This window comes from Triturus cristatus, chromosome 8, assembly GCF_964204655.1.
Source record: "Triturus cristatus chromosome 8, aTriCri1.1, whole genome shotgun sequence".
NCBI lineage: Eukaryota > Metazoa > Chordata > Amphibia > Caudata > Salamandridae > Triturus > Triturus cristatus.
The window spans coordinates 531,716,821-531,741,160 of record NC_140591.1 but is presented as its reverse complement, the minus strand read 5'-3'; positions in this window follow the sequence as shown (position 1 = coordinate 531,741,160).

Below are 24,340 nucleotides of genomic sequence, written 5' to 3'. Positions count from 1 at the left end.
GGCGCGTAGGAAGTACGCATCGTACTTGTCCCTCCGGAAACTGCTATGGATACTGCTTCCGTGCGACTCGGTTTGGCATTCGGAGTTACGGCTCAGACGGAGAATGAAGCTTGAATCACAGCCTACGTGTCTGTCGGATTTTTTGCAGTTATGCGCATCGTACTTCATCAACAGGACGGACCGGCTCCGGGTACGGGTCGGTCGCAAGGTAAGGCTACGAACAGCTCTCGGAGAGCTGTCCAACCCAGATCGGAATCGACCGCTTTGTTGAACAACCGAATGATGAACAGAAAGAAATTTATATGGAGGTAAAAGAGAAAAAAGAGCATGGATTCCTCCATGAAACAAAAGAATGCAAATGTTCATCATTTAAGCATATACTAATATTTCATCTAGGGTCAAGCTGGCACTGGAAAAGCTTTTTAATTAAAGTTCTCACTTCTCACCTACAGAGGACCGCAGAATTAAATTACATTTATAAAGTCTACGAACAGTACCTACTGGGTTAGCTGCACACAACATTAAAGTAAATAGTTTACATTGATTGCTCATACTACTTATGGACCATGACAATAAACTGGAATTCCAGTGAATGAAGTCTCAAAAGTACTGAAGAAACTGAATCTTTTAATCATCGATGAGGTTGTACAGTGCATCAGATTTTAAAAACAGAGAACGATGTGTTGCTTGGAGGAAAACATTTAATTGTCCTCGGTGACCTACTGCAAGTTGCCTCACTCAACGGACAGTCGGTTTTTAAGACGCTTCTCCATGACGAAACTCAAAATGCTTTAGGAAATATTGGCAATGTAAACATTTGGTTAAATTTTCAATACAAAGAACTACTGAGGAATATGCGTCAAACAGTTGACATGGAATACTGGAATATTCTGAATATATTATATTATATATATATTATTATTATTTTTGTTTTTTGTTTTTTTCTTTTGTCCTCATTGCTACCATGGTTTCAATGCCAGACCAGATTAACATACAAGCAGCTGTCTCAGTTCATAGAAAAACTGGCAGGGATAGAAAAGCGACATAGTGGGTACCCAATATCCCTCAGCTATTACAGTCTCAATCTTAGAAGGCAAAGAACCAACCGGTTACCATCTTATAGGCAACCTTGGTAGGCATGGCAGCCAAATCAACCCGGGCTAGGACCAGGTACTGGCTAATCTCGTGGTGCAAAGGCAAGGGGGGCACCATAGTAGAGTAATCATCGGACCCGGGGAAAAAAATAAAAAACCCGGATATTTCAGTGTACCCATGATAACAAATACCAGAAAGCCCTATTGCTCTGATTACCAGACCTAGCAAGGTCCATACGTGATGTGTACAAAACGGAAGCATGCCATTCACTAAAGTTGGGGGGTGACGAATCCTTCCACTACCTGCAGATCTCCCTTCTTGCCAACAGCACCGCATAGAACACCAAATTTTTGGCTGCACTTTGAACTCCTTCCAAAATCCCGAAGATCACAAGAGGCAAGTCTATGTTAACCTGGACACCCAGTGATGTGGTTAAAGTATTGCTGATAGCTGCCCAATATGACTCTAGTCTAGGGCAATCAAAGAACATGTGAGTGTCTGATGCTGCCAGAAGGCCACACCTTGAGCATGCCACTGAATTACCCTCAGAAAATTTAGATAATCTGAGGGGAGAATAGTATGCCCTATGCAGGGTAAAAAGGTGGTTTCTGCGTAGCCATGAAGGCTTCACTATGCTACACAAGATGCTGAATGACACTGACCAGAGTTTTTGTAAATTTTGACCAGAAATTGAAGGACTCCACAGCAAGTCCGGCAGACTGAAAACTCCATCCGTTTCCTCAAGTAGGAGTCTATGCCACTGTGAAGTCTCCTTTTTACCCGATGGGTTGTTGACCAGATTGTTGATAAGTAGGCTATATCCTCCAAGTGGAAACTTATTTCTTTTGAGGGATTGAGTTTTATAGGCCTGAGTCCAACTAGTCATTTGCAAGTATTTGAACCTTGATAGGTTGGGGCCGATCTTGGCCTGAAGCTGTTCCCATGAAAGCAACTCCCCATCAAAGAAGAGATCTCCCCAAACCTCTAGGCCTGTGTCTCTTATAGGCGCCGCTAAACTGTCTCCAAGCCAGACGAGATTTTCAGGTAGCCCCCGTAGCGGTGTTCTATCACAGAAATACCCTTGTTTTATAGATCTCGTGACTTCGGCCCACATTTTTGCCAATCCTTGTAAAACATTCAGTTTGATTTTTTTAAAGTACTTTGGGTTGCCAAATTTAAAAAGAAAGGCCGATTGGCTAACACCTTCACCTTCTAGCATAGCTGAGAACATCAGGCCCACCCCGTAATCAGAAGGCATTTTTAACAACATACGGGAATGAGACAACTGGAAGGCCCAAGCGTATAATTTCAAATCCGGGGCAGCCAAGCCCCCCTTGTCTCTTCGCCGCCTAAGCTTTTTCCATGATATCCTTGGCTGTTTGTTGTTTCAGATAAAAGATGTTATGTCTGACTGTAGTTTAGCTAAACAAGAATAATCGAAGTGCAAAGGAATGGTACAAAACAAAAAATAAATTTTAGGAAGAATTAACATTTTAATTAGATTGACCCTCCCAATTAAAGAGAGTGGAATATGAGAACATGAATGCAATAACCTACGGCATTCTTTAACTACTGCTGAAAGATTAACTTGACCAATTTTTTCTAAATCCTTCCCAATATGTAGACCCAAATACCTCATCGAGGAACCTGCTTGTAACTCCCTAGCTCGCCCATCATCATTCCAGACAAGCATCTCGGTTTTTGTATCGTTAATCTCATAACCGGATACTTGGCCAAAAGAGTGGGCAGTCTTTAAAATTATGGGGAGTGCAGTGCCAACATCTGATGTAAGAATAAGCACATCGTCGGCGTATAGGGCTACTTTCCTTTCCCACCCTTTATAAGTAAAAGGCTTGATGGTGACCTCCTCTCTCAGTTGTTGCGCGAAGGGCTCGATATAAAAATCAAACAATAGGGGGGAAAGTGGGCAGCCCTGCCGTGTCCCCCTAGTGATAGTTACCGGGTCAGATAGCTCTCCATTAACCAAAAGACGTGCAACTGGGCTGTGATATAACAAACCAATTGCCCTACGAAACCCTGCCCCCACGCCAAACTTAGCCAAAGCCCTCGACAGGTATACCCAATTGACCCTGTCGAATGCTTTGGTCGCATCCAACGTGAGGGCCGCCAAAGGAAGGGTCCGGGCTGATGCTATATCGATAGCACCTATTAAGTCATAGGTTAGCTCAAATAATTGTCGCCCCTTCACAAAGCCCTTTTGGTCAGGATGGAGAACCGAAGGCGTTATATCGGCCAACCTTGATGCCAAAATTGTGGTGAAGATCTTATAATCCACATTGAGGATTGAAATTGGCCTGTAGGATCCACAAGCGGTCTTTGGTTTCCCTGGTTTCAAGATAAGGGTGATTGAGGCATTATCCCAAGAGGCAGGCGGGATCTGTCCTTCCACTAAGATTTGATTGAATAGAACAGTAAGAAAGGGGACTAATTCTGTTTCAAGGGCTCTATAGATTTCTGCCGGCAACCCATCGGGTCCGGCCGCCTTCCCCTTCTTACTTTTTTTAATGGCAGATCTTACCTCATCCTCAGTAATGGCATTATCTAAAAATTGAGACTGCTCAGCAGATAGCGAAGGAAGATTAATGTCGCTTAGCCAGCCTTCAATAGATTCTAACGAGATCTCCTTATCCTCCTCGTAAATCACCTGAAAGTAATCTCTGAAGTCACCCCTGATATCCTCATCTGAAGAGAAAGTGTTATTATCAACAGTTATTGCGGCTATGTTATTGCGAACCAGATCTGTTTTGGTCTTCCAGGCCAGTAGTTTCCCCGCGCCCTCGCTGTATTCAAAATGGGCCAACTTACTGGCTTCCCATCTCTGTTGAAGTCGAAGGTTTAATATCGAGCTCAAACTACCCTTCAGAGCCACTAATTGATTACAAAGAGTGGCTAGATCTAATCCGGAAGCCATATAATTGGTGTCTATATCTTGTTGCGTTTGACGTATTTGAGCTTCAATAGAAATGACTTCCTCTCTATGTTTCTTCCTGCGGTATGAAACTTTCCCCATAATAACCCCTCTCAAAAAAGCTTTAAACGAATCCCAAATCATCCTGGTCATAGCTGAACCCCTGTTGGAATCCAAAAAATTATGGGGTTTCAAATTTAAGAAATGTGATATCCTCAAAAGAAGGGAGAAGAGAGCGGTCAAAAGACCAAGTGTTGGAAGACCTCTTAATCGGTCTGACAAGTTCCATTACAACAGCCGCGTGGTCTGACAGATGCAATGGGAGGTAGCTAATGGCCTTGACGGAATCTACCAGCCTCAGACTAATTAAGATGAAGTCAATTCTGGACTGGTGATGGTACTTGTAATTCCGGAAAGAAACCCCTTGTTGTTGCCCCGACCTCTCTCTCCAAATATCAACATATCCATATTGCTTCATTACACTTTGCAGCAAGGCCCTGGTCTTAGAAAAAACTAGGGATCGATTATTGGACGATTTGTGCAATAGGGGGTCCAGTACGACATTAAAGTCGCCTGCCAGGATAATGGGTTTAGGGAAGGAAAGCAGGTGTGAAAATATAGGCTCCAGAGTGGAGGGGTCGTCCTGATTCGGACCATAGTACCCCAAGATTGTACTTTGCATACCGGACATAACTACTGGCGCTATGGCCCATCTGCCACCTGGGTCGACCACCTGTGATATCAGCCTAGCTTTAGCTCCTTTTTTTAATACAACTGAGACCCCTCTTGTGTTAGTTGTTTGGGTAGTTGAAACTGCGAAGTCTATCCACCTATTTTTCTTGATAAGGGCAAGCATTTCAGTATGAGTTAGGTGCGTCTCCTGGAGCACAATGACCTGCGCCTCCAAGTCCCGCAAGTATTGCATAATTCTATTAGCTCTGGGCTTGGAGCGGACGCCATTTACATTCCAGAAGATATATTTGACACTACCCATACTTAAACAAAAAAAGAAAAAATAAGACTAAAATTACCATTTGTTGCTTTAATTCTTTGCTCAACATCTGCCTGCTTCCATCCTTTTTAACACTTCTTCGATCAATGAGGACCTTTTTATATTTTTGCCAACTCCCACCCCCCTCCTAACCCCATGCATCCCCTCATCCCCACCACCCCCCCTTGGAAAACCCTTGTGTTATCTAACTGGCACATAATCCGGTAGATAGCACCCCTTCCACAAGCTACCGTCGAGAAAACCCCACCCACCCCAGAAGAAAAAAAAAAATGCAAAACAAAAAGGTATAGGACATAAAAATTGAAACCCCCCACCCATCATGCCCTAAAAAAGGAGTTACCAAAGCTATTTTTAACAATTAGCTAGGAAGTAGAAAGAAGAGGACATTTTAGTCAAAATGAATAGGTAGATGTGACCTAAGGTAAAGAAGCGTACAGCTTCGTGTTAATAGTAGCACAGTAACTATTAGGCTTATCTAAAAAGATTCACCAACGCTATCTCACAATATGCATAGACTATTTGTTCTCATTACCTAACGTCGACAAAAGCTCGTCGGCTGCCTGCACTGACCTAATGTTATACATCCGGTTATTGTGCATAACTTTGATGGCTGCCGGGAACATGAGCTGAGCTGTTGCTCCTACCTTTCTAAAGGCATCCAAACGCCTCCCAAACTCCCATTGTTTCTCCAATGTGATTCTGGAGAGGTCAGACCTAACTAGGAAAGTAAAACCTTTCCCTGCGAGAGACTTTTGTTTTAATGCCAGGTTAAGAATCTGCTCCTTCAACACATAAGTGTGAAAGTTAACCAGTATTTTACGCGGCTTCGATCTTTGGGGATTCCGCCAAAAGGGGTCCCTATGGACTCACTGTATATCCGTGGCTAACTCCTCAACTGAGTGCTCTAAGCCCAGGGACTCCTTTAACAAAACAGTAATGAAATGCTTAATGTCTGAACCCTCAGTTCCTTCCGGAATATTGAGAATCCGTATATTCCCCCGCCTGGCATTATTTTCTAACGTCTCCATCCTCTCGCTTAGGACTTGCTCCTCTCTGGTAAGCTTCTTTATATCAAACTTGGCTTGCTCCAAATTAATTGAAAGTGCTGCTGAGGTCTCTTCCAGGACTCCTGTTCTAATGGTCAGTCCATGAATCTTGTTATCCAGCGCTTCACAATAGTTCCTTATCTCCAACTGATTTGCAGAGGACTCAGTAAACACTTTCCTTATCTCCATTCTGAGCGCAGAGAACATCCCCAACAAAGAGGCGGCTGAAATAGTGGACTCTCTCTCAAAATCGGCTATACTAGCTCTAGCAGCGTCGCTTTCCTCATGCTGATCCTTAATGTTCTCCTCGCCCCCCCATTCTCCTCCGACTGCACCTTCCAACTCCAGTGTTGCTGCCAAATGATTGCCAAAAGTTGGCCCTTGCGCCGTTGTCAAGCTCGGTGGGGGACTCTGTTCGATGGCAGACAAGCCTCCTGTGGCTTGCACCCCTGAATCAATTTCTTGAACTGCTCCGGCTCCCTCTAAATCTTTCACATGTGGTGTGACCTGGGGTGCACCCACCCCCCCTGCTGTACCTTCGAGCACAACCGGTGTACGGGAGGATCATAATAACACATTGGCAGACGGAGGAGGGAGGGCGTCCGGGGCAGGCGAAACACCTGCCATGTTATGATCTTCCACGAGATTAAGTATCTGAGGAACCACTTTGAAGTAAGATCGAAGTGAAGGGGTGATCTTAGACCCTAGAGATAATAATGCCTTAGGTCCCTTCACTTTGGTTTTAGACTTAGGCTTGTGCTTACTACCTCTAGCCTTCACTTTTGTATTTAAATAGGAAGAAGATTTCCTCCTAACCGATACCTAGGAGCTCTGAGCAGTGGCAGCCTCTCCAGCAGCCTCCCCCTCCTGCACAGCCGCCTTATTTTTCCCTTGATTATCTTGCTCCTTTTCAGTGGTATGCAACAAGTTACCAAAAACACCTCAAATAACCGCAGACCCTGGCGATAACCCAGCCAGAGTTACAATACTCTCACTGTTCTTAACATAGCCAAAAGCCTTTGTCTCTAGCCTTCCCTCCTCGGCTGCCTTCAGAGGAGGTGACAGTATTGGTTTCTGCACCCCTCTAGAAGACGCTTTGTTGACTGCACTTCTTGAGTTTGCCACAAAGGCAGAACCACGTAATGGCTGCCCAAGGCTCCGCAGCTTTCTCCCCCGCCTCAGCTCCAGCGCGGCTGTCCAGAGACGCAGCCTCGGCATCCCCCGGGGCTCTCGCGGTATGGGTGCAGCAGATCGACCAATTTCTGGCTCACAGAGCAACGCTCCCTCTGAAAAACACTGACTCCCTCCTGCCACTCTCAGAGGTGCAGAGCTTACAGCAGAAACAGCTTGAGGGAAAAATTCACGGCGTCCTCCGTCCTCCGAGAACACACACGGACAGAGGAAGCAGGCTGTTTGACGTGGGGCATCCGGTGGCCAAACGCTGTACTGCATCCTCAACGTGCCGCTTGAAGAGACAACCGCTGATACTCGACCAAACAACAACCGGGCAAAAATTTATTTTACCACTTCAATGAAAAATTCTATTCCTCTACAGGCTCCAGGACATATCCCACCATATATATATATTACTAACCAAATGCCCAAAGCTTTCAGGATGCACTCAACAGTTTGCCTGCCATCGGGCATATCGGTTCAGTTTGGCTCCATCATCCGGTATTGTAATCACTGCCTGACGCGTTTCGTGGCTGGAATGCCACTTCTTCAGAGGCTCATTATGAATTCCGCATCGAATCGCGCTCCTTTATTTGCATGCATAATTGGTACATGGCCCCCAGAGGGCCTGGCTTAGTGCAAGTTGAGACATGGAGCATGCTGGGATGCGTAGTCCCGGGAGCAAAATTATTTTCCTTTAGTAGGTATCAATGCGCAAAATCATCGTAAAAGTCTGTTCATTCTCCTTTGTAGGATCCGGACTGGCGAAGGCAACACACTCTTCATTTGGCACACTGTGCTGTTTAGCAGAATAGGAAAGTTCCTTTCCACAGCCTCTCAAAGGTTCGAGATGGTGCCATCCTGCACGGTAAGGCCCCCCGTGTTGAAATGTTACTAACCAAATACCCAAAGCTTTCAGGATGCACTCAACAGTTTGCCTGCCATCGGGCATATCGGTTCAGTTTGCCTCCATCATCCGGTATTGTAATCACTGCCTGACGCGTTTCGTGGCTGGAATGCCACTTCTTCAGAGGCTCATTATGAATTCCGCATCGAATCTCGCTCCTTTATTTGCATGCATAATTGGTACACGCCCCCCAGTGGGCCTGGCTTAGTGCAAGTTGAAACATGGAGCATGCTGGGATGCGTAGTCCCGGGAGGAAAATTATTTTCCTTTAGTAGATATCAATGCGCAAAATCATCATAAAAGTCTGTTCATTCTCCTTTGTAGGATCCGGACTGGCAAAGGCAACACACTCTTCATTTTGCGCACTGTGCTGTTTAGCAGAATAGGAAAGTTCCTTTTCACAGCCTCTCAAAGGTTCGAGATGGTGCCATCCTGCACGGTAAGGCCCCCGTGTTGAAATGTTACTAACCAAATGCCCAAAGCTTTCAGGATGCACTCAACAGTTTACCTGCCATCGGGCATATCGGTTCAGTTTGCCTCCATCATCCGGTATTGTAATCACTGCCTGACGCGTTTCGTGGCTGGAATGCCACTTCTTCAGAGGCTCATTATGAATTCCGCATAGAATCGCGCTCCTTTAGTTGCATGCATAATTGGTACCCAGCCCCCAGTGGGCCTGGCTTAGTGCAAGTTGAAACATGGAGCATGCTGGGATGCGTAGTCCCGGGAGCAACATTATTTTCCTTTAGTAGGTATCAATGCGCAAAATCATCGTAAAAGTCTGTTCATTCTCCTTTGTAGGATCCGGACTGGCGAAGGCAACACACTCTTCATTTGGCACACTGTGCTGTTTAGCAGAATAGGAAAGTTCCTTTCCACAGCCTCTCAAAGGTTCGAGATGGTGCCATCCTGCTCGGTAAGGCCCCCGTGTTGAAATGTTACTAAACAAATGCCCAAAGCTTTCAGGATGCACTCAACAGTTTGCATGCCATTGGGCATATCGGTTTAGTTTGCCTCCATCATCCGGTATTGTAATTACTGCCTGACGCGTTTCGTGGCTGGAATGACACTTCTTCAGAGGCTCATTATGAATTCCGCATCAAATCGCGCTCCTTTATTTGCATGCATAATTGGTACACGGCCCCCAGTGGGCCTGGCTTAGTGCAAGTTGAAACATGGAGCATGCTGGGATGCGTAGTCCCGGGAGCAAAATTATTTTCCTTTAGTAGGTATCAATGCGCAAAATCATCGTAAAATTCTGTTCATTCTCCTTTGTAGGATCCGGACTGGCGAAGGCAACACACCCTTCATTTGGCGCACTGTGCTGTTTAGCAGAATAGGAAAGTTCCTTTCCACAGCCTCTCAAAGGTCGAGATGGTGCCATCCTGCATGGTAAGGCCCCCGTGTTGAAATGTTACTAACCAAATACCCAAAGCTTTCAGGATGCACTCAACAGTTTGCCTGCCATCGGGCATATCGGTTCAGTTTGCCTCCATCATCCGGTATTGTAATCACTGCCTGACGCGTTTCGTGGCTGGAATGCCACTTCTTCAGAGGCTCATTATGAATTCCGCATCGAATCGCGCCCCTTTATTTGCATGCATAATTGATACACTGCCCCCAGTGGGCCTGGCTTAGTGCAAGTTGAAACATGGAGCATGCTGGGATGCGTAGTCCCGGGAGCAAAATTATTTTCCTTTAGTAGGTATCAATGCGCAAAATCATCATAAAAGTCTGTTCATTCTCCTTTGTAGGATCCGGACTGGCGAAGGCAACACACTCTTCATTTGGCGCACTGTGCTGTTTAGCAGAATAGGAAAGTTCCTTTCCACAGCCTCTCAAAGGTTCGAGATGGTACCATCCTGCACGGTACGGCCCCCGTATTGAAATGTTACTAACCAAATGCCCAAAGCTTTCAGGGTGCACTCAACAGTTTGCCTGCCATCGGGCATATCAGTTCAGTTTGCCTCCATCATCCGGTATTGTAATCACTGCCTGACGCGTTTCGTGGCTGGAATGCCACTTCTTCAGAGGCTCATTATGAATTCCGCATCGAATCGCGTTCCTTTATTTGCATGCATAATTGGTACACGGCCCCCAGTGGGCCTGGCTTAGTGCAAGTTGAAACATGGAGCATGCTGGGATGCGTAGTCGCGGGAGCAAAATTTTTTTCCTTTAGTAGGTATCAATGCGCAAAATCATCGTAAAAGTCTGTTCATTCTCCTTTGTAGGATCCGGACTGGTGAAGGCAACACACTCTTCATTTTGCGCACTGTGCTGTTTAGCAGAATAGGAAAGTTCCTTTCCACAGCCTCTCAAAGGTTCGAGATGGTGCCATCCTGCACGGTAAGGCCCCCGTGTTGAAATGCTACTAACCAAATGCCCAAAGCTTTCAGGATGCACTCAACGGTTTCAGGGACGTTATTGTTAGTTGGACATTTGATTCATATAAAACCAGAGAAATTCGCCTGTTATAGTTAGTTGAGCTAACTATAACTCACGTGCCCGCAATGCACTGGTGATGACGTCACATATTACATCACTCATGGCATAGTCAGTGACATCACTGATGACATCACTGATGACATCTCAAATGACATCACTGATGACATCATCCAGTGAAAGTGTGTTTCTGTAAAGTTTAAATATTTTTCATATATATCTATGCCAAGGTGTATGAAGAAAGAGCGAATTTGCAAGTCCCTGAATGGATTATTTAGTAGGTGCGTGACTGTTTAATTGAGTGATTGAACATGTGTTACTGAATGTATGAGTTAGTGACTAAACTGTGTGAAAGTCTGTATTAGTGTCTCAGTTGTGTATAAGCGGCTCCATGGGTTGGTGAGTAGCTACAGGAGTGTCTATATGGGTTATTGATTAGTTGTCTGAGTAGCTGTGTGGGTGCCTGAGTGTCAGTATGGGTGGGTGCGGGGGTGTGTGACCCTGTGCATACATGTCTGAGTGGGTGATTCACTGGTTGTATGGATTAAAAAGTGTATCTGGGAAGGGCTGTATGGGTGAGTTAGTGTGTGTATGGGTGAGTTGGTGAGTGAATGAATGTCTCACTGGTATATGTGTGAGTAACTACATATGTTTTAAGGCAGTATATGTGAGTGTTGGAGTATATAAATGACTATACGTGAGAGTAAGTTATTTGAAGATTGGGTGTATAAAAGAGTGTCTGCTTGTATCAGTGATTGTATAAGACAGTAAGTATGTGTTAGTATCTCCATAAATAAGTGATGTGGTGTGTGTATAAATAACACAGTTGGTGTGTATAACTGTATACATGAGTAAATGCCTATGTGATTGATTCTTTGCATGACTAACTAGGTGTGTGAGTAACTCTATGGATGAGTGGCAGACTGTGACTGTATGTATAGGTGTATGAGTGCATATTATAGTACTGTATTGATGAGTAACTGCATGTATAAGTGAGTGGATGTCAGTGTAGACCTAGGAAATAGTGGGTGGCATATAGTATCTGGCATTGTGTGTATGGTTTTAAAAATAGTAGTCTGTATTTTAGAGTGTGTGTATCAAAGTTTATATTAGGCCATCAGTATGTGCATAAGATTATCACGTGGATGATGTCATCAGTGAAGTCATCAGTGATATCATTTGAGATGAAATCAGTGATGTCATCAGTGATGTCACTGACCATGTCATGAGTGATGTAATATATGACGTCATCAACAGTGCATTGCGGGGCCGCGAGTTATAGTTAGCTCAACTAACTTTAACAGGCGAATTTCTCTGGTTTTATATGAGTCAAATGTCCTACTAACTATAACGTCCCTGAAACCTATGTTTTTTTCAGTGAATTTCTAAGGTTTTTAAATGCTAATTCCTAACTATAACGTCTGTAAAACCTATGTTTTTTTCAGTGAATTTCAAAGGTTTTTAAAATGTTAATTTCATATTTTAATATTTATAAAACATATTTTTTCCATTTGTTTTGTAATATTTTGCAAATTTATTATCCTTATTTTTAAAATTTGAAAAATTAAGTAATTTTTTTATATCTTCCACAAAAAAGTATGCATATATATATATTTTTTTTAGGAAAACTAGACTCCCATTCCGGTAGTGTACCAAGCTCCATCACCCCGCAAATCTTATCCGTAATATTGCAAAATTCGTTAAGGGTGCGCATTTCGTATCCAACGGCTTCGTAGCACCATGTCCCGCCTAACATCATATAAGTATAAGCTCGTGCCAGCTCCTAGTTTGGTATGCGATGGCTGCACGGTACCAATACGCGCGTTATGTCATCTAAGTATAGGGTCACGCCGGCTGAGCGTTCCGTATGCGACGAGTGCACGCTGCCAGGCCCTGTGTTACATCATAGACGTATGGTTTCGCACCAGGTACGTCATTCCCTCATTCATTTTTTTATGTCTCAAAACTATATCTAAATAAGTTTCAAGTGTTTATGAGAGCAAGTGTCAGGGTGCAAAAAATATCTTAGCAAGAGTCTTACACAGGAACAGAGATGCTGGTTCCCAACTCCCCCTCAAAGATACTCCGGAGGTCCAGTTAATTATCTAGACTCCAAGACTACCCTCCGGGGGGAAGGGAGAGTGGATAAAACAATAAACCAAGAAGAGACTGGGCCTGAAACTCGTCTTCTCTCCTACGCCTGCTTCTTCATCCGAACTGCAGACTGTATATTATCTGAGAGAATCTAAATATTAAACAAGATTGGTTAATCACCTGTTCTACACTATTCACACATTCCCTTCTACTTCTATATTCTATGTATACCCAAAGTTCCAAGTACTGTGCCTATCCTCTAGATTTAGCTGTGTTATTTTCTCTTTTTCTTTGTTGAAACACCAGAAGAATTTAGCAAGATAATACTTTTAGCCCTTTTATCTTTCTACCTAACCTTTAGTATGTATTTATTTAAATCGCTTTTACTTCACTTACTTCTTGTGTGTGCATCTATTCTTCTGAATAACCTTTTCCAATTCCTGCATTATTTTATTGACTATGTTATGTCTATGTCTTTTTCTAAGCTGTCCAGGTTTTAATGTAACTCTTCTCTTACTTTCTTTGTAGAGTATATAGCCGTGTAACTCTTTTACAGGTAAGTATCTGTTTTAAACCTTTAACCTTATACAACGTCTTTCTATTTGTCTCAAGTTCTATAAACCCCTCTCTTTTCTCTTGCAGGGACAATGGTCGTATACGCCTTCATGGGTAAGTATCCGCGTAAGCCTTTAACTTAATCTTTCTATTTGTGCCATGCTCTAAAAAACATTTATTCTTTATTCAACTGTATTTTCACTTAGCTTATTTTTCTTCTTCTTCCCTCAGGATAACTTCGAGTGAACTATAACGCCGCCGAGTTATTTTCGCCACTGACAAGGATTGCTGAGGGAGAGGCGCCGCCAACCGTCGCTTCTGAGAACTTCTCTCCTCGTAGTCACCAGGTACGAAGCTGGGAAATCTATGCGCTGACCTAAACAACTCCCGACGGGGCTAGCGGTCGATATCCGGACAAATTTCCGACAAAATAATTTCTCTGGTACTAGAATTCTGTGGAGCCTTTCCTGAACGTGTGCGAAAAAGCGATGTTGCCGAGCGTAATGATGTGATCTCTGACCTCATTCAGTCACATCTCTGTCTCATTTTAAGGACCTGCTGGACCGTACTGTAGGCCTTAGCCAGCGGGCAGCGCTGCCCTACAGACATGTGGCGTTGGCTTTTGGGGCACTGCAGTGAGCTAATTACTAAGTGTACATGCACACATGCTTGCCCAACTGAATTGCATGTGCACATTATCCTTCTAGCATGCGCTCTGTTCCTTTGTATGTGAATGTTGGCATAATATATTATTATTTACCCTTGTGTATTCTCGTGCACTCCAACTCCTCTTTGAACCACGATTACCACAAACAGTTGGTAGATCGTACTTCAAGAAGGAAGGATGCACTCAACTATTGTTCTCTCTTAAGCTTGAAATAAACCTTCATTTACCTTAAGACGTTTCCACCATTATATTATTTCTCCCTTTTCAGACACTGAGTTAGTTGCACGAAAAAGCACGCAGCAGGTGCACAACCGATGCTGATGCTCTGGCTTTTCTGATGCCTTCCATCGTGGTATCAAGACACCATCCCTGACCGGAAACCTGCTGTGCCACTGTGAGAGCGGCACCCCGGAGTTGGAGCTCGCACCGGCACGTCGTTGGACACACTGGTTGTGGCAGGTGAGCAGTGATGTCTCGGTGCGCAGGAGCTCCAATTGCCCACAGTGTGGGGGAAGGGGCTGGGTTGCCGTAGATAATAATATAATTTCTGGCCTTATTCATATCTCTGTTTCATTTGAAAGACTTGCTGGACCGCACTCTTTCTCGCAGACCCCAGCGTCTCAGACACACGGGTGGTGGGAGGTGAACAGTGAGGGCTGGGTGCAGTAGGCCGATGCTCTGTCTCCTCCTCTCCCTGTTCTTTTGACTCTCCCTCCCTTTCTCCTTCCACCCACTCGCTCTCTGTCCCATTCTCACTTTCTTCCTTTCATTCTGACTACCTTTCTTTTTAGGTCTCGCCTACGCAGTGCGCATGCACTGCATAGGAGACCTTTTGTCTTCGTGCAGCTCTTTTTACAAAGCACATACTCATGCTTGTGGCGGCATACGGCTTGCAGGAGTATGCAGCCACGCGCCACAAGCACGAGTATGTGCTTTGAAAAAGAGCAGGATGCGCGATCACGCACCCGCTCATCGCCAGCGCCCTCACTCAAGCACCTCTGAGCACCACTCGCGTGCTTTTTTTATTTTCTTTTAGCACGCGCGCGCACACAACTCCCGGGCTTGTTATTTCATTGTATTTATTTTGACGTTTTTAGAGCACCTAAGTGGTGCCTTACGAGAACTTCAGGGCGCGTTCTGGTATTGCCTCTTTTCTGATGCCAGCACATGAGCGCGGCTTAAGGCTGCCTCTGGTCTCTTGTGGTGAGCCAATTGTGATGTGTTTTAGGGATAGGAACCTCATACTATGAGCAGGAGCCAGTGTCACTTGGCAGGGTGCCTTGGGTCAAAGGGCAAGGAGCCTTTAGTCTCGTGCAGAGGGTGATTGCTTGAAACGTACAGTGCGCAGGGCTTTAAGTGGGCCGGATCCCTCCTGGTCGTAGACCTGCCAGCAATTAACAAGCATTTGCAATGCAATAGGTCTCGCATTTACGCGAGTTTGAGCTATTGACAATGCAAATAACAATGCCTTTTATTTTTGTTTTCGTTTTTAAAAAATCAATAAAAGGCATTGTCATTACAATGCCAATAGCTAAAACTTGTGTTAATGCGAGACCTATTGCATTGCAAATGCTTGTTCTCTTGGACATGGCACACATAGTTTCTTTTTTCTCTTGCAGGTTTTGTACGCTGCTTCCAGTGGAGTCCCACCCACTTCGTTCATGTTCGAATAAAGTTAAGTTTCCATTTATTTGTGTTGTTTTGATAAAGGTTTTTTTTTTAACCAATAAATAAGTGAGTGTATGGGTCTTCTGACAACAATTGTCTGTAGTTTATTGTGAAAATCGGCGGTTGATAGTAGGTTATGAGGGAAAACATTTTTAATTTTGCGGTGCACCTACCAAATATAAACCAACAGACTATTACATAAATGAAGCCTGGGTAATTCTACAACGGCAAGGGTTCTATAAGTGTATCACTTATAACACCATGACTACTGCCCGTGTGATTTCAGAACCAATAAGGCACTGCATAGTGCCACCGAGGCTTCAAGGACTGGCGAGGCCCACCCTGCATATTTAAATAAAGCCCCGGAGGTTGCCAATCCCCAGTCTTGAGTTTGCCTCAAAGCCCCCCGAACAATTTGTGAACAATACCCGGGGAGGTGTCGATCCCCTAGTCTGCGAAACGTCTCTGTGCCCTCCTGTGCCTAATTTACATGTGAGATTAAGGTCCCCAGTGCTGCAGAGACCCCACAATATAATAATAGAATTGGCCCCGGAACATTAGCCACTAGTGGGCTCATTTAAATGAACGGGTGAGACCCTGCATAATTTTTTTCTCTCCATTTTTACCATCCGGATGCACTTTATTGAAGCGATACGAGGTTTTCCTCCTCTCCCTTCAACAAGGCAAACAAGAATTTACTATCACAGGGTGGAAGCAATGCTCCTGCCCTGTAATAGCAAACATAAATGTTGCGTGGATTCATACCCCAGGACATTGTATGACCTGCGCCTGGGAGGTGGCACTCCATAATGCCATGATGCATTGGTTAATGCATAACTACAGAATAAGTATAAACGCATACTATCACTACTTGCACACGTGTAGTACAGCAACCAGAGTGTAGTGAAGAGGCAGAGGAAGCCCAAAATCAAAAAATATAAATCCTACCAGAGGTCGGATGACATAGTTCGATGAGCTGACGACCCTGGAATGAGTAGAAACAGCTTCACGAAGAAAAAAGGTCTTCAGCAGAATGCAAGGAAGCTCGAAATATTGGTGAGTGCTGCCTTCTTTTTACCTTCTCCCGCTTATCGCCACATTTATGTAGTGAAGAGGCAGACAGCAGTGGATCCGATAAGTAGATTTATTGCAGGAACAAAAGACAGCTTAAACAGCCACCAACAGGACCAGACAGCAAGGCAACCGTCTTCTCCAGCACAGTGTACAAACTCCCCAAGATTTCCCTCATGACACCCCTACATTCTAACATTACATACTTACATTATATTAGCATTACATACTAACATTCTACTATGACCTACATTGGAATACTACACAGAGCACATGACTTTACAGCAATGAGCTCATGGTTTCATCCACGAGTCTTGAGACCGGTAGGGGTGAGTAGTTCACTTCCCACTCCCTGTATTGTATAAATGCAAACTAACACTACTTCCACAGGTGTGCTACAGCGCCCATAGCACATCACTTTACAGCAATGAGCTCATAGTTTAATCCCCGAGTCTTCAGACCAGTAGGGGTGAGTAGTTTGCTTCCCACTCCCTGTATAGTATAAACGCATACTAACACTACTTACACAGTTATACTACATTGGCCAGTATGCTACAGCGCCCACAGCCCATCAGTTTACAACAATCAGCTTGCTTTGATACCCAAGTCTTCACACCGGTAGGCGTGAGTACTTCGCTTCCCACTTCCGGTATAGTATAAACGCACGGTAGAGGTCAGTAGTTCTCTTCCCACTCCCTGTATGGTATAAACGCCTACTAACACTACTTCCACAGGTATGCTACAAACACCAGAGCACATCACTTTACAGCAATGACTTCACGGTTTAGGCTCTCGGTTTCATACCCGAGTGTAGCAGCATCTCATCTCAGCACCATGTCACTCTGAGCAACACCGCACTTTCAGCCCGGTAGGAGTGACTACTTCGCTTCGCACTCCCCCATAAAGGTTACAGTTCTCCTATCCTCCTGTTTCCTACTATTTTCTCCCTTTTTCCCCCTCACTCGTTTCAACTGAATCACAAAATAGCTGCCAACACTTCCTAGTTGCAACCGCTTGCACCGCTCGCAGCCAATAAGCAGCAAGCTCGTGCTTGTAACGCCTCAGCCAATCAATTTTTGCTTTGTTCGCCATAAGTTGGCAGGGTATGCTCAGACGTGAGTCCCTTGCTCACTTTGCCACTGGATTCAAGCAAGCCAGGCTGAAGACAGCTGAAATGCCAGAAACCGGTCCTAGGAAGCTTGTTTCCGGTCCAGGGAAGACATGGCTTGGCAGTTCGGGCTGGACTGTTCCCATGAGGCACAGGGTCAGACTGATTTGCATATGGCCATGTCTGAACTGGGGTGGCAGAGTGGGCTAAAGAACAGTGATGGATTAAACCCAGATCAGTTGACTGGGGGTGAGTGCTTGCAATGTTCAACACTCCGTCCATCATTTCCTTTCGTTTTTGCTTTGTTCGCCATAAGTTGGCAGGGTATGCTCAGACGTGAGTCCCTTGCTCACTTTGCCACTGGATTCAAGCAAGCCTGGTTAAAGATGGCTGAAATGCCAGAAACTGGTCCTAGGAAGCTTGTTTCCGGTCCAGGGAAAACATGGCTTGGCAGTTCGGGCTGGACTGTTCCCATGAGGCACAGGGTCAGACTGATTTGCATATGGCCATGTCTGAACTGGTGTGGCATAGTGGGCTAAAGAACGGTGATTGATTAAACACAGATCAGTTGACTGGGGGTAAGTGCTTGCAATGTTCAACACTCCGTCCATCATTTCCTTTAGTTTTTGCTTTGTTCGCAATAAGTTGGCAGGGTATGCTCAGACGTGAGTCCCTTGCTCACTTTGCCACTGGATTCAAGCAAGCCTGGCTGAAGACGACTGAAATGCCAGAAACCAGTCCTAGGAAGCCTGTTTCCGGTCCAGGGAAGACATGGCTTGGCAGTTCGGACTGGACTGTTCCCATGAGGCACAGGGTCAGGCTGATTTGCATATGGCCATGTCTGAACTGGGGTGGCAGAGTGGGCTAAAGAACGGTGATGGATTAAACCCAGATCAGTTGACTGGGGGTGAGTGCTTGCAATGTTCAACACTCCGTCCATCATTTCCTTTGGTTTTTGCTTTGTCCGCCATAAGTTGGCAGGGTATGCTCAGACGTGAGTCCCTTGCTCACTTTTCCACTGGATTCAAGCAAGCCTGGCTGAAAACGGCTGAAAAGCTAGAAACCGGTCCTAGGAAGCTTGTTTCCGGTCCAGGGAAGACATGGTTTGGCAGTTCGGGCTGAACTGTTCCCATGAGGCACAGGGTCAGACTGATTTGCATATGGCCATGTCTGAACTGGGGTGGCATAGTGGGCTAAAGAATGGTGATGGATTAAACACAGATCAGTTGACTGGGGGTGAGTGCTTGCAATGTTCAACACTCCGTCCATCATTTCCTTTCGTTTTTGCTTTGTTCGCCATAAGTTGGCAGGGTATGCTCAGACGTGAGTCCCTTGCTCACTTTGCCACTGGATTCAAGCAAGCCTGGTTAAAGACGGCTGAAATGCCAGAAACTGGTCCTAGGAAGCTTGTTTCCGGTCCAGGGAAGACATGGCTTGGCAGTTCGGGCTGGACTGTTCCCATGAGGCACAGGGTCAGACTGATTTGCATATGGCCATGTCTGAACTGGTGTGGCATAGTGGGCTAAAGAATGGTGATTGTTTAAACACAGATCAGTTGACTGGGGGTGAGTGCTTGCAATGTTCAACACTCCGTCCATCATTTCCTTTCGTTTTTGCTTTGTTCGCAATAAGTTGGCAGGGTATGCTCAGACGTGAGTCCCTTGCTCACTTTGCCACTGGATTCAAGCAAGCCTGGCTGAAGACGGCTGAAATGCCAGAAACCAGTCCTAGGAAGCCTGTTTCCGGTCCAGGGAAGACATGGCTTGGCAGTTCGGACTGGACTGTTCCCATGAGGCACAGGGTCAGGCTGATTTGCATATGGCCATGTCTGAACTGGGGTGGCAGAGTGGGCTAAAGAACGGTGATGGATTAAACCCAGATCAGTTGACTGGGGGTGAGTGCTTGCAATGTTCAACACTCCATCCATCATTTCCTTTGGTTTTTGCTTTGTTCGCCATAAGTTGGCAGGGTATGCTCAGACTTGAGTCCCTTGCTCACTTTGCCACTGGATTCAAGCAAGCCTGGCTGAAGACGGCTGAAATGCCAGAAACCGGTCCTAGAAAGCTTGTTTCCGGTTCAGGGAAGACATGGCTTGGCAGTTCAGGCTGGACTGTTCCCATGAGGCACAGGGTCAGACTGATTTGCATATGGCCATGTCTGAACTGGGGTGGCAGAGTGGGCTAAAGAACGGTGATGGATTAAACCCAGATCAGTTGACTGGGGTGAGTGCTTGCAATGTTCAACACTCCGTCCATCATTTCCTTTGGTTTTTACTTTGTTCGCCATAAGTTCGCAGGGTATGCTAAGACGTGAGCCCCTTGCTCACTTTGCCACTGGATTCAAGCAAGCCTGGCTGAAGACGGCTGAAATGCCAGAAACCGGTCCTAGGAAGCTTGTTTCCGGTACAGGGAAGACATGGCTTGGCAGTTCGGGCTGGATTGTTCCCTTGAGGCACAGGGCCAGACTGATTTGCATATTGCCATGTCTGAACTGGGGTGGCAGAGTGGGCTAAAGAACGGTGATGGATTAAACCCAGATCAGTTGACTGGGGGTGAGTGCTTGCAATGTTCAACACTCCGTCCATCATTTCCTTTGGTTTTTGCTTTGTTCGCCATAAGTTGGCAGGGTATGCTCAGACGTGAGTCCCTTGCTCACTTTGCAACTGGATTCAAGCAAGCCTGGCTGAAAACGGCTGAAAAGCCAGAAACCGGTCCTAGGAAGCTCGTTTCTGGTCCAGGGAAGACATGGCTTGGCAGTTCGGGCTGAACTGTTCCCATGAGGCACAGGGTCAGACTGATTTGCATATGGCCATGTCTGAACTGGGGTGGCATAGTGGGCTAAAGAACGGTGATGGATTAAACACAGATCAGTTGACTGGGGGTGAGTGCTTGCAATGTTCAACACTCCGTCCATCATTTCCTTTCGTTTTTGCTTTGTTCGCCATAAGTTGGCAGGGTATGCTCAGACGTGAGTCCCTTGCTCACTTTGCCACTGGATTCAAGCAAGCCTGGCTGAAGACGGCTGAAATGCCAGAAACCAGTCCTAGGAAGCCTGTTTCCGGTCCAGGGAAGACATGGCTTGGCAGTTCGGACTGGACTGTTCCCATGAGGCACAGGGTCAGGCTGATTTGCATATGGCCATGTCTGAACTGGGGTGGCAGAGTGGGCTAAAGAACGGTGATGGATTAAACCCACATCAGTTGACTGGGGGTGAGTGCTTGCAATGTTCAACACTCCGTCCATCATTTCCTTTGGTTTTTGCTTTGTTCGCCATAAGTTGGCAGGGTATGCTCAGACTTGAGTCCCTTGCTCACTTTGCCACTGGATTCAAGCTAACCTGGCTGAAGACGGCTGAAATGCCAGAAACCGATCCTAGAAAGCTTGTTTCCGGTTCAGGGAAGGCATGGCTTGGCAGTTCGGGCTGGACTGTTCCCATGAGGCACAGGGTCAGACTGATTTGCATATGGCCATGTCTGAACTGAGGTGGCAGAGTGGGCTAAAGAACGGTGATGGATTAAACCCAGATCAGTTGACTGGGGGTGAGTGCTTGCAATGTTCAACACTCCGTCCATCATTTCCTTTGGTTTTTGCTTTGTTCGCCATAAGTTGGCAGGGTATGCTCAGACGTGAGCCCCTTGCTCACTTTGCCACTGGATTCAAGCAAGCCTGGCTGAAGACGGCTGAAAAGCCAGAAACCGGTCCTAGGAAGCTTGTTTCCGGTCCAGGGAAGACATGGCTTGGCAGTTCGGGCTGAACTGTTCCCATGAGGCACAGGGTCAGACTGATTTGCATATGGCCATGTCTGAACTGGGGTGGCTTAGTGGGCTAAAGAACGGTGATGGATTAAACACAGATCAGTTGACTGGGGGTGAGTGCTTGCAATGTTCAACACTCCGTCCATCATTTCTTTTCGTTTTTGCTTTGTTCGCCATAAGTTGGCAGGGTATGCTCAGACGTGAGTCCCTTGCTCACTTTGCCACTGGATTCAAGCAAGCCTGGTTAAAGACGGCTGAAATGCCAGAAACTGGTCCTAGGAAGCTTGTTTCCGGTCCAGGGAAGACATGGCTTGGCAGTTCGGGCTGGACTGTTCCCATGAGGCACAGGGTCAGACTGATTTGCATATGGCCACGTCTGAACTGGGGTGGCAGAGTGGGCTTAAAAATGGTGATGGATTAAACCCAGATCAGTTGACTGGTGGTGAGTGCTTGCAATGTTCAACACTCCGTCCATCATTTCCTTTGGTTTTTGCTTTGTTTGCCATAAGTTGGCAGGGTATGCTCAGACGTGAGTCCCTTGCTCCCTTTGCCACTGGATTCAAGCAAGCCTGGCTGAAGACAGCTGAAATGCCAGAAACCGGTCCTAGGAAGCTTGTTTCCGGTCCAGGGAAGAAATGGCTTGGCAGTATGGGCTGGACTGTTCCCATGAGGCACAGGGTCAGACTGATTTGCATATGGCCATGTCTGAACTGGGGTGGCAGAGTGGGCTAAAGAACGGTGATGGATTAAACCCAGATCAGTTGACTGGGGGTGAGTGCTTGCAATGTTCAACACTCCGTCCATCATTTCCTTTGGTTTTTGCTTTGTTCGCCATAAGTTGGCAGGGTATGCTCAGACGTGAGTCTCTTGCTCACTTTGCCACTGGGTTCAAGCAAGCCTGGCTGAAGACGGCTGAAATGCCAGAAATCGGTCCTAGGAAGCTTGTTTCCGGTACAGGGAAGACATGGCTTGGCAGTTCGGGCTGGATTGTTCCCTTGAGGCACAGGGCCAGACTGATTTGCATATTGCCATGTCTGAACTGGGGTGGCAGAGTGGGCTAAAGTACGGTGATGGATTAAACCCAGATCAGTTGACTGGGGGTGAATGCTTGCAATGTTCAACACTCCGTCCATCATTTCCTTTGGTTTTTGCTTTGTTCGCCATAAGTTGGCAGGGTATGCTCAGACGTGAGTCCCTTGCTCACTTTTCCACTGGATTCAAGCAAGCCTGGCTGAAAATGGCTGAAAAGCCAGAAACCGGTCCTAGGAAGCTTGTTTCCGGTCCAGGGAAGACATGGTTTGGCAGTTCGGGCTGAACTGTTCCCATGAGGCACAGGGTCAGACTGATTTGCATATGGCCATGTCTGAACTGGGGTGGCATAGTGGGCTAAAGAATGGTGATGGATTAAACACAGATCAGTTGACTGGGGGTGAGTGCTTGCAATGTTCAACACTCCGTCCATCATTTCCTTTCGTTTTTGCTTTGTTCGCCATAAGTTGGCAGGGTATGCTCAGACGTGAGTCCCTTGCTCACTTTGCCACTGGATTCAAGCAAGCCTGGTTAAAGACGGCTGAAATGCCAGAAACTGGTCCTAGGAAGCTTGTTTCCGGTCCAGGGAAGACATGGCTTGGCAGTTCGGGCTGGACTGTTCCCATGAGGCACAGGGTCAGACTGATTTGCATATGGCCATGTCTGAACTGGTGTGGCATAGTGGGCTAAAGAATGGTGATTGTTTAAACACAGATCAGTTGACTGGGGGTGAGTGCTTGCAATGTTCAACACTCCGTCCATCATTTCCTTTCGTTTTTGCTTTGTTCGCAATAAGTTGGCAGGGTATGCTCAGACGTGAGTCCCTTGCTCACTTTGCCACTGGATTCAAGCAAGCCTGGCTGAAGACGGCTGAAATGCCAGAAACCAGTCCTAGGAAGCCTGTTTCCGGTCCAGGGAAGACATGGCTTGGCAGTTCGGACTGGACTGTTCCCATGAGGCACAGGGTCAGGCTGATTTGCATATGGCCATGTCTGAACTGGGGTGGCAGAGTGGGCTAAAGAACGGTGATGGATTAAACCCAGATCAGTTGACTGGGGGTGAGTGCTTGCAATGTTCAACACTCCATCCATCATTTCCTTTGGTTTTTGCTTTGTTCGCCATAAGTTGGCAGGGTATGCTCAGACTTGAGTCCCTTGCTCACTTTGCCACTGGATTCAAGCAAGCCTGGCTGAAGACGGCTGAAATGCCAGAAACTGGTCCTAGAAAGCTTGTTTCCGGTTCAGGGAAGACATGGCTTGGCAGTTCAGGCTGGACTGTTCCCATGAGGCACAGGGTCAGACTGATTTGCATATGGCCATGTCTGAACTGGGGTGGCAGAGTGGGCTAAAGAACGGTGATGGATTAAACCCAGATCAGTTGACTGGGGTGAGTGCTTGCAATGTTCAACACTCCGTCCATCATTTCCTTTGGTTTTTACTTTGTTCGCCATAAGTTCGCAGGGTATGCTAAGACGTGAGCCCCTTGCTCACTTTGCCACTGGATTCAAGCAAGCCTGGCTGAAGACGGCTGAAATGCCAGAAACCGGTCCTAGGAAGCTTGTTTCCGGTACAGGGAAGACATGGCTTGGCAGTTCGGGCTGGATTGTTCCCTTGAGGCACAGGGCCAGACTGATTTGCATATTGCCATGTCTGAACTGGGGTGGCAGAGTGGGCTAAAGAACGGTGATGGATTAAACCCAGATCAGTTGACTGGGGGTGAGTGCTTGCAATGTTCAACACTCCGTCCATCATTTCCTTTGGTTTTTGCTTTGTTCGCCATAAGTTGGCAGG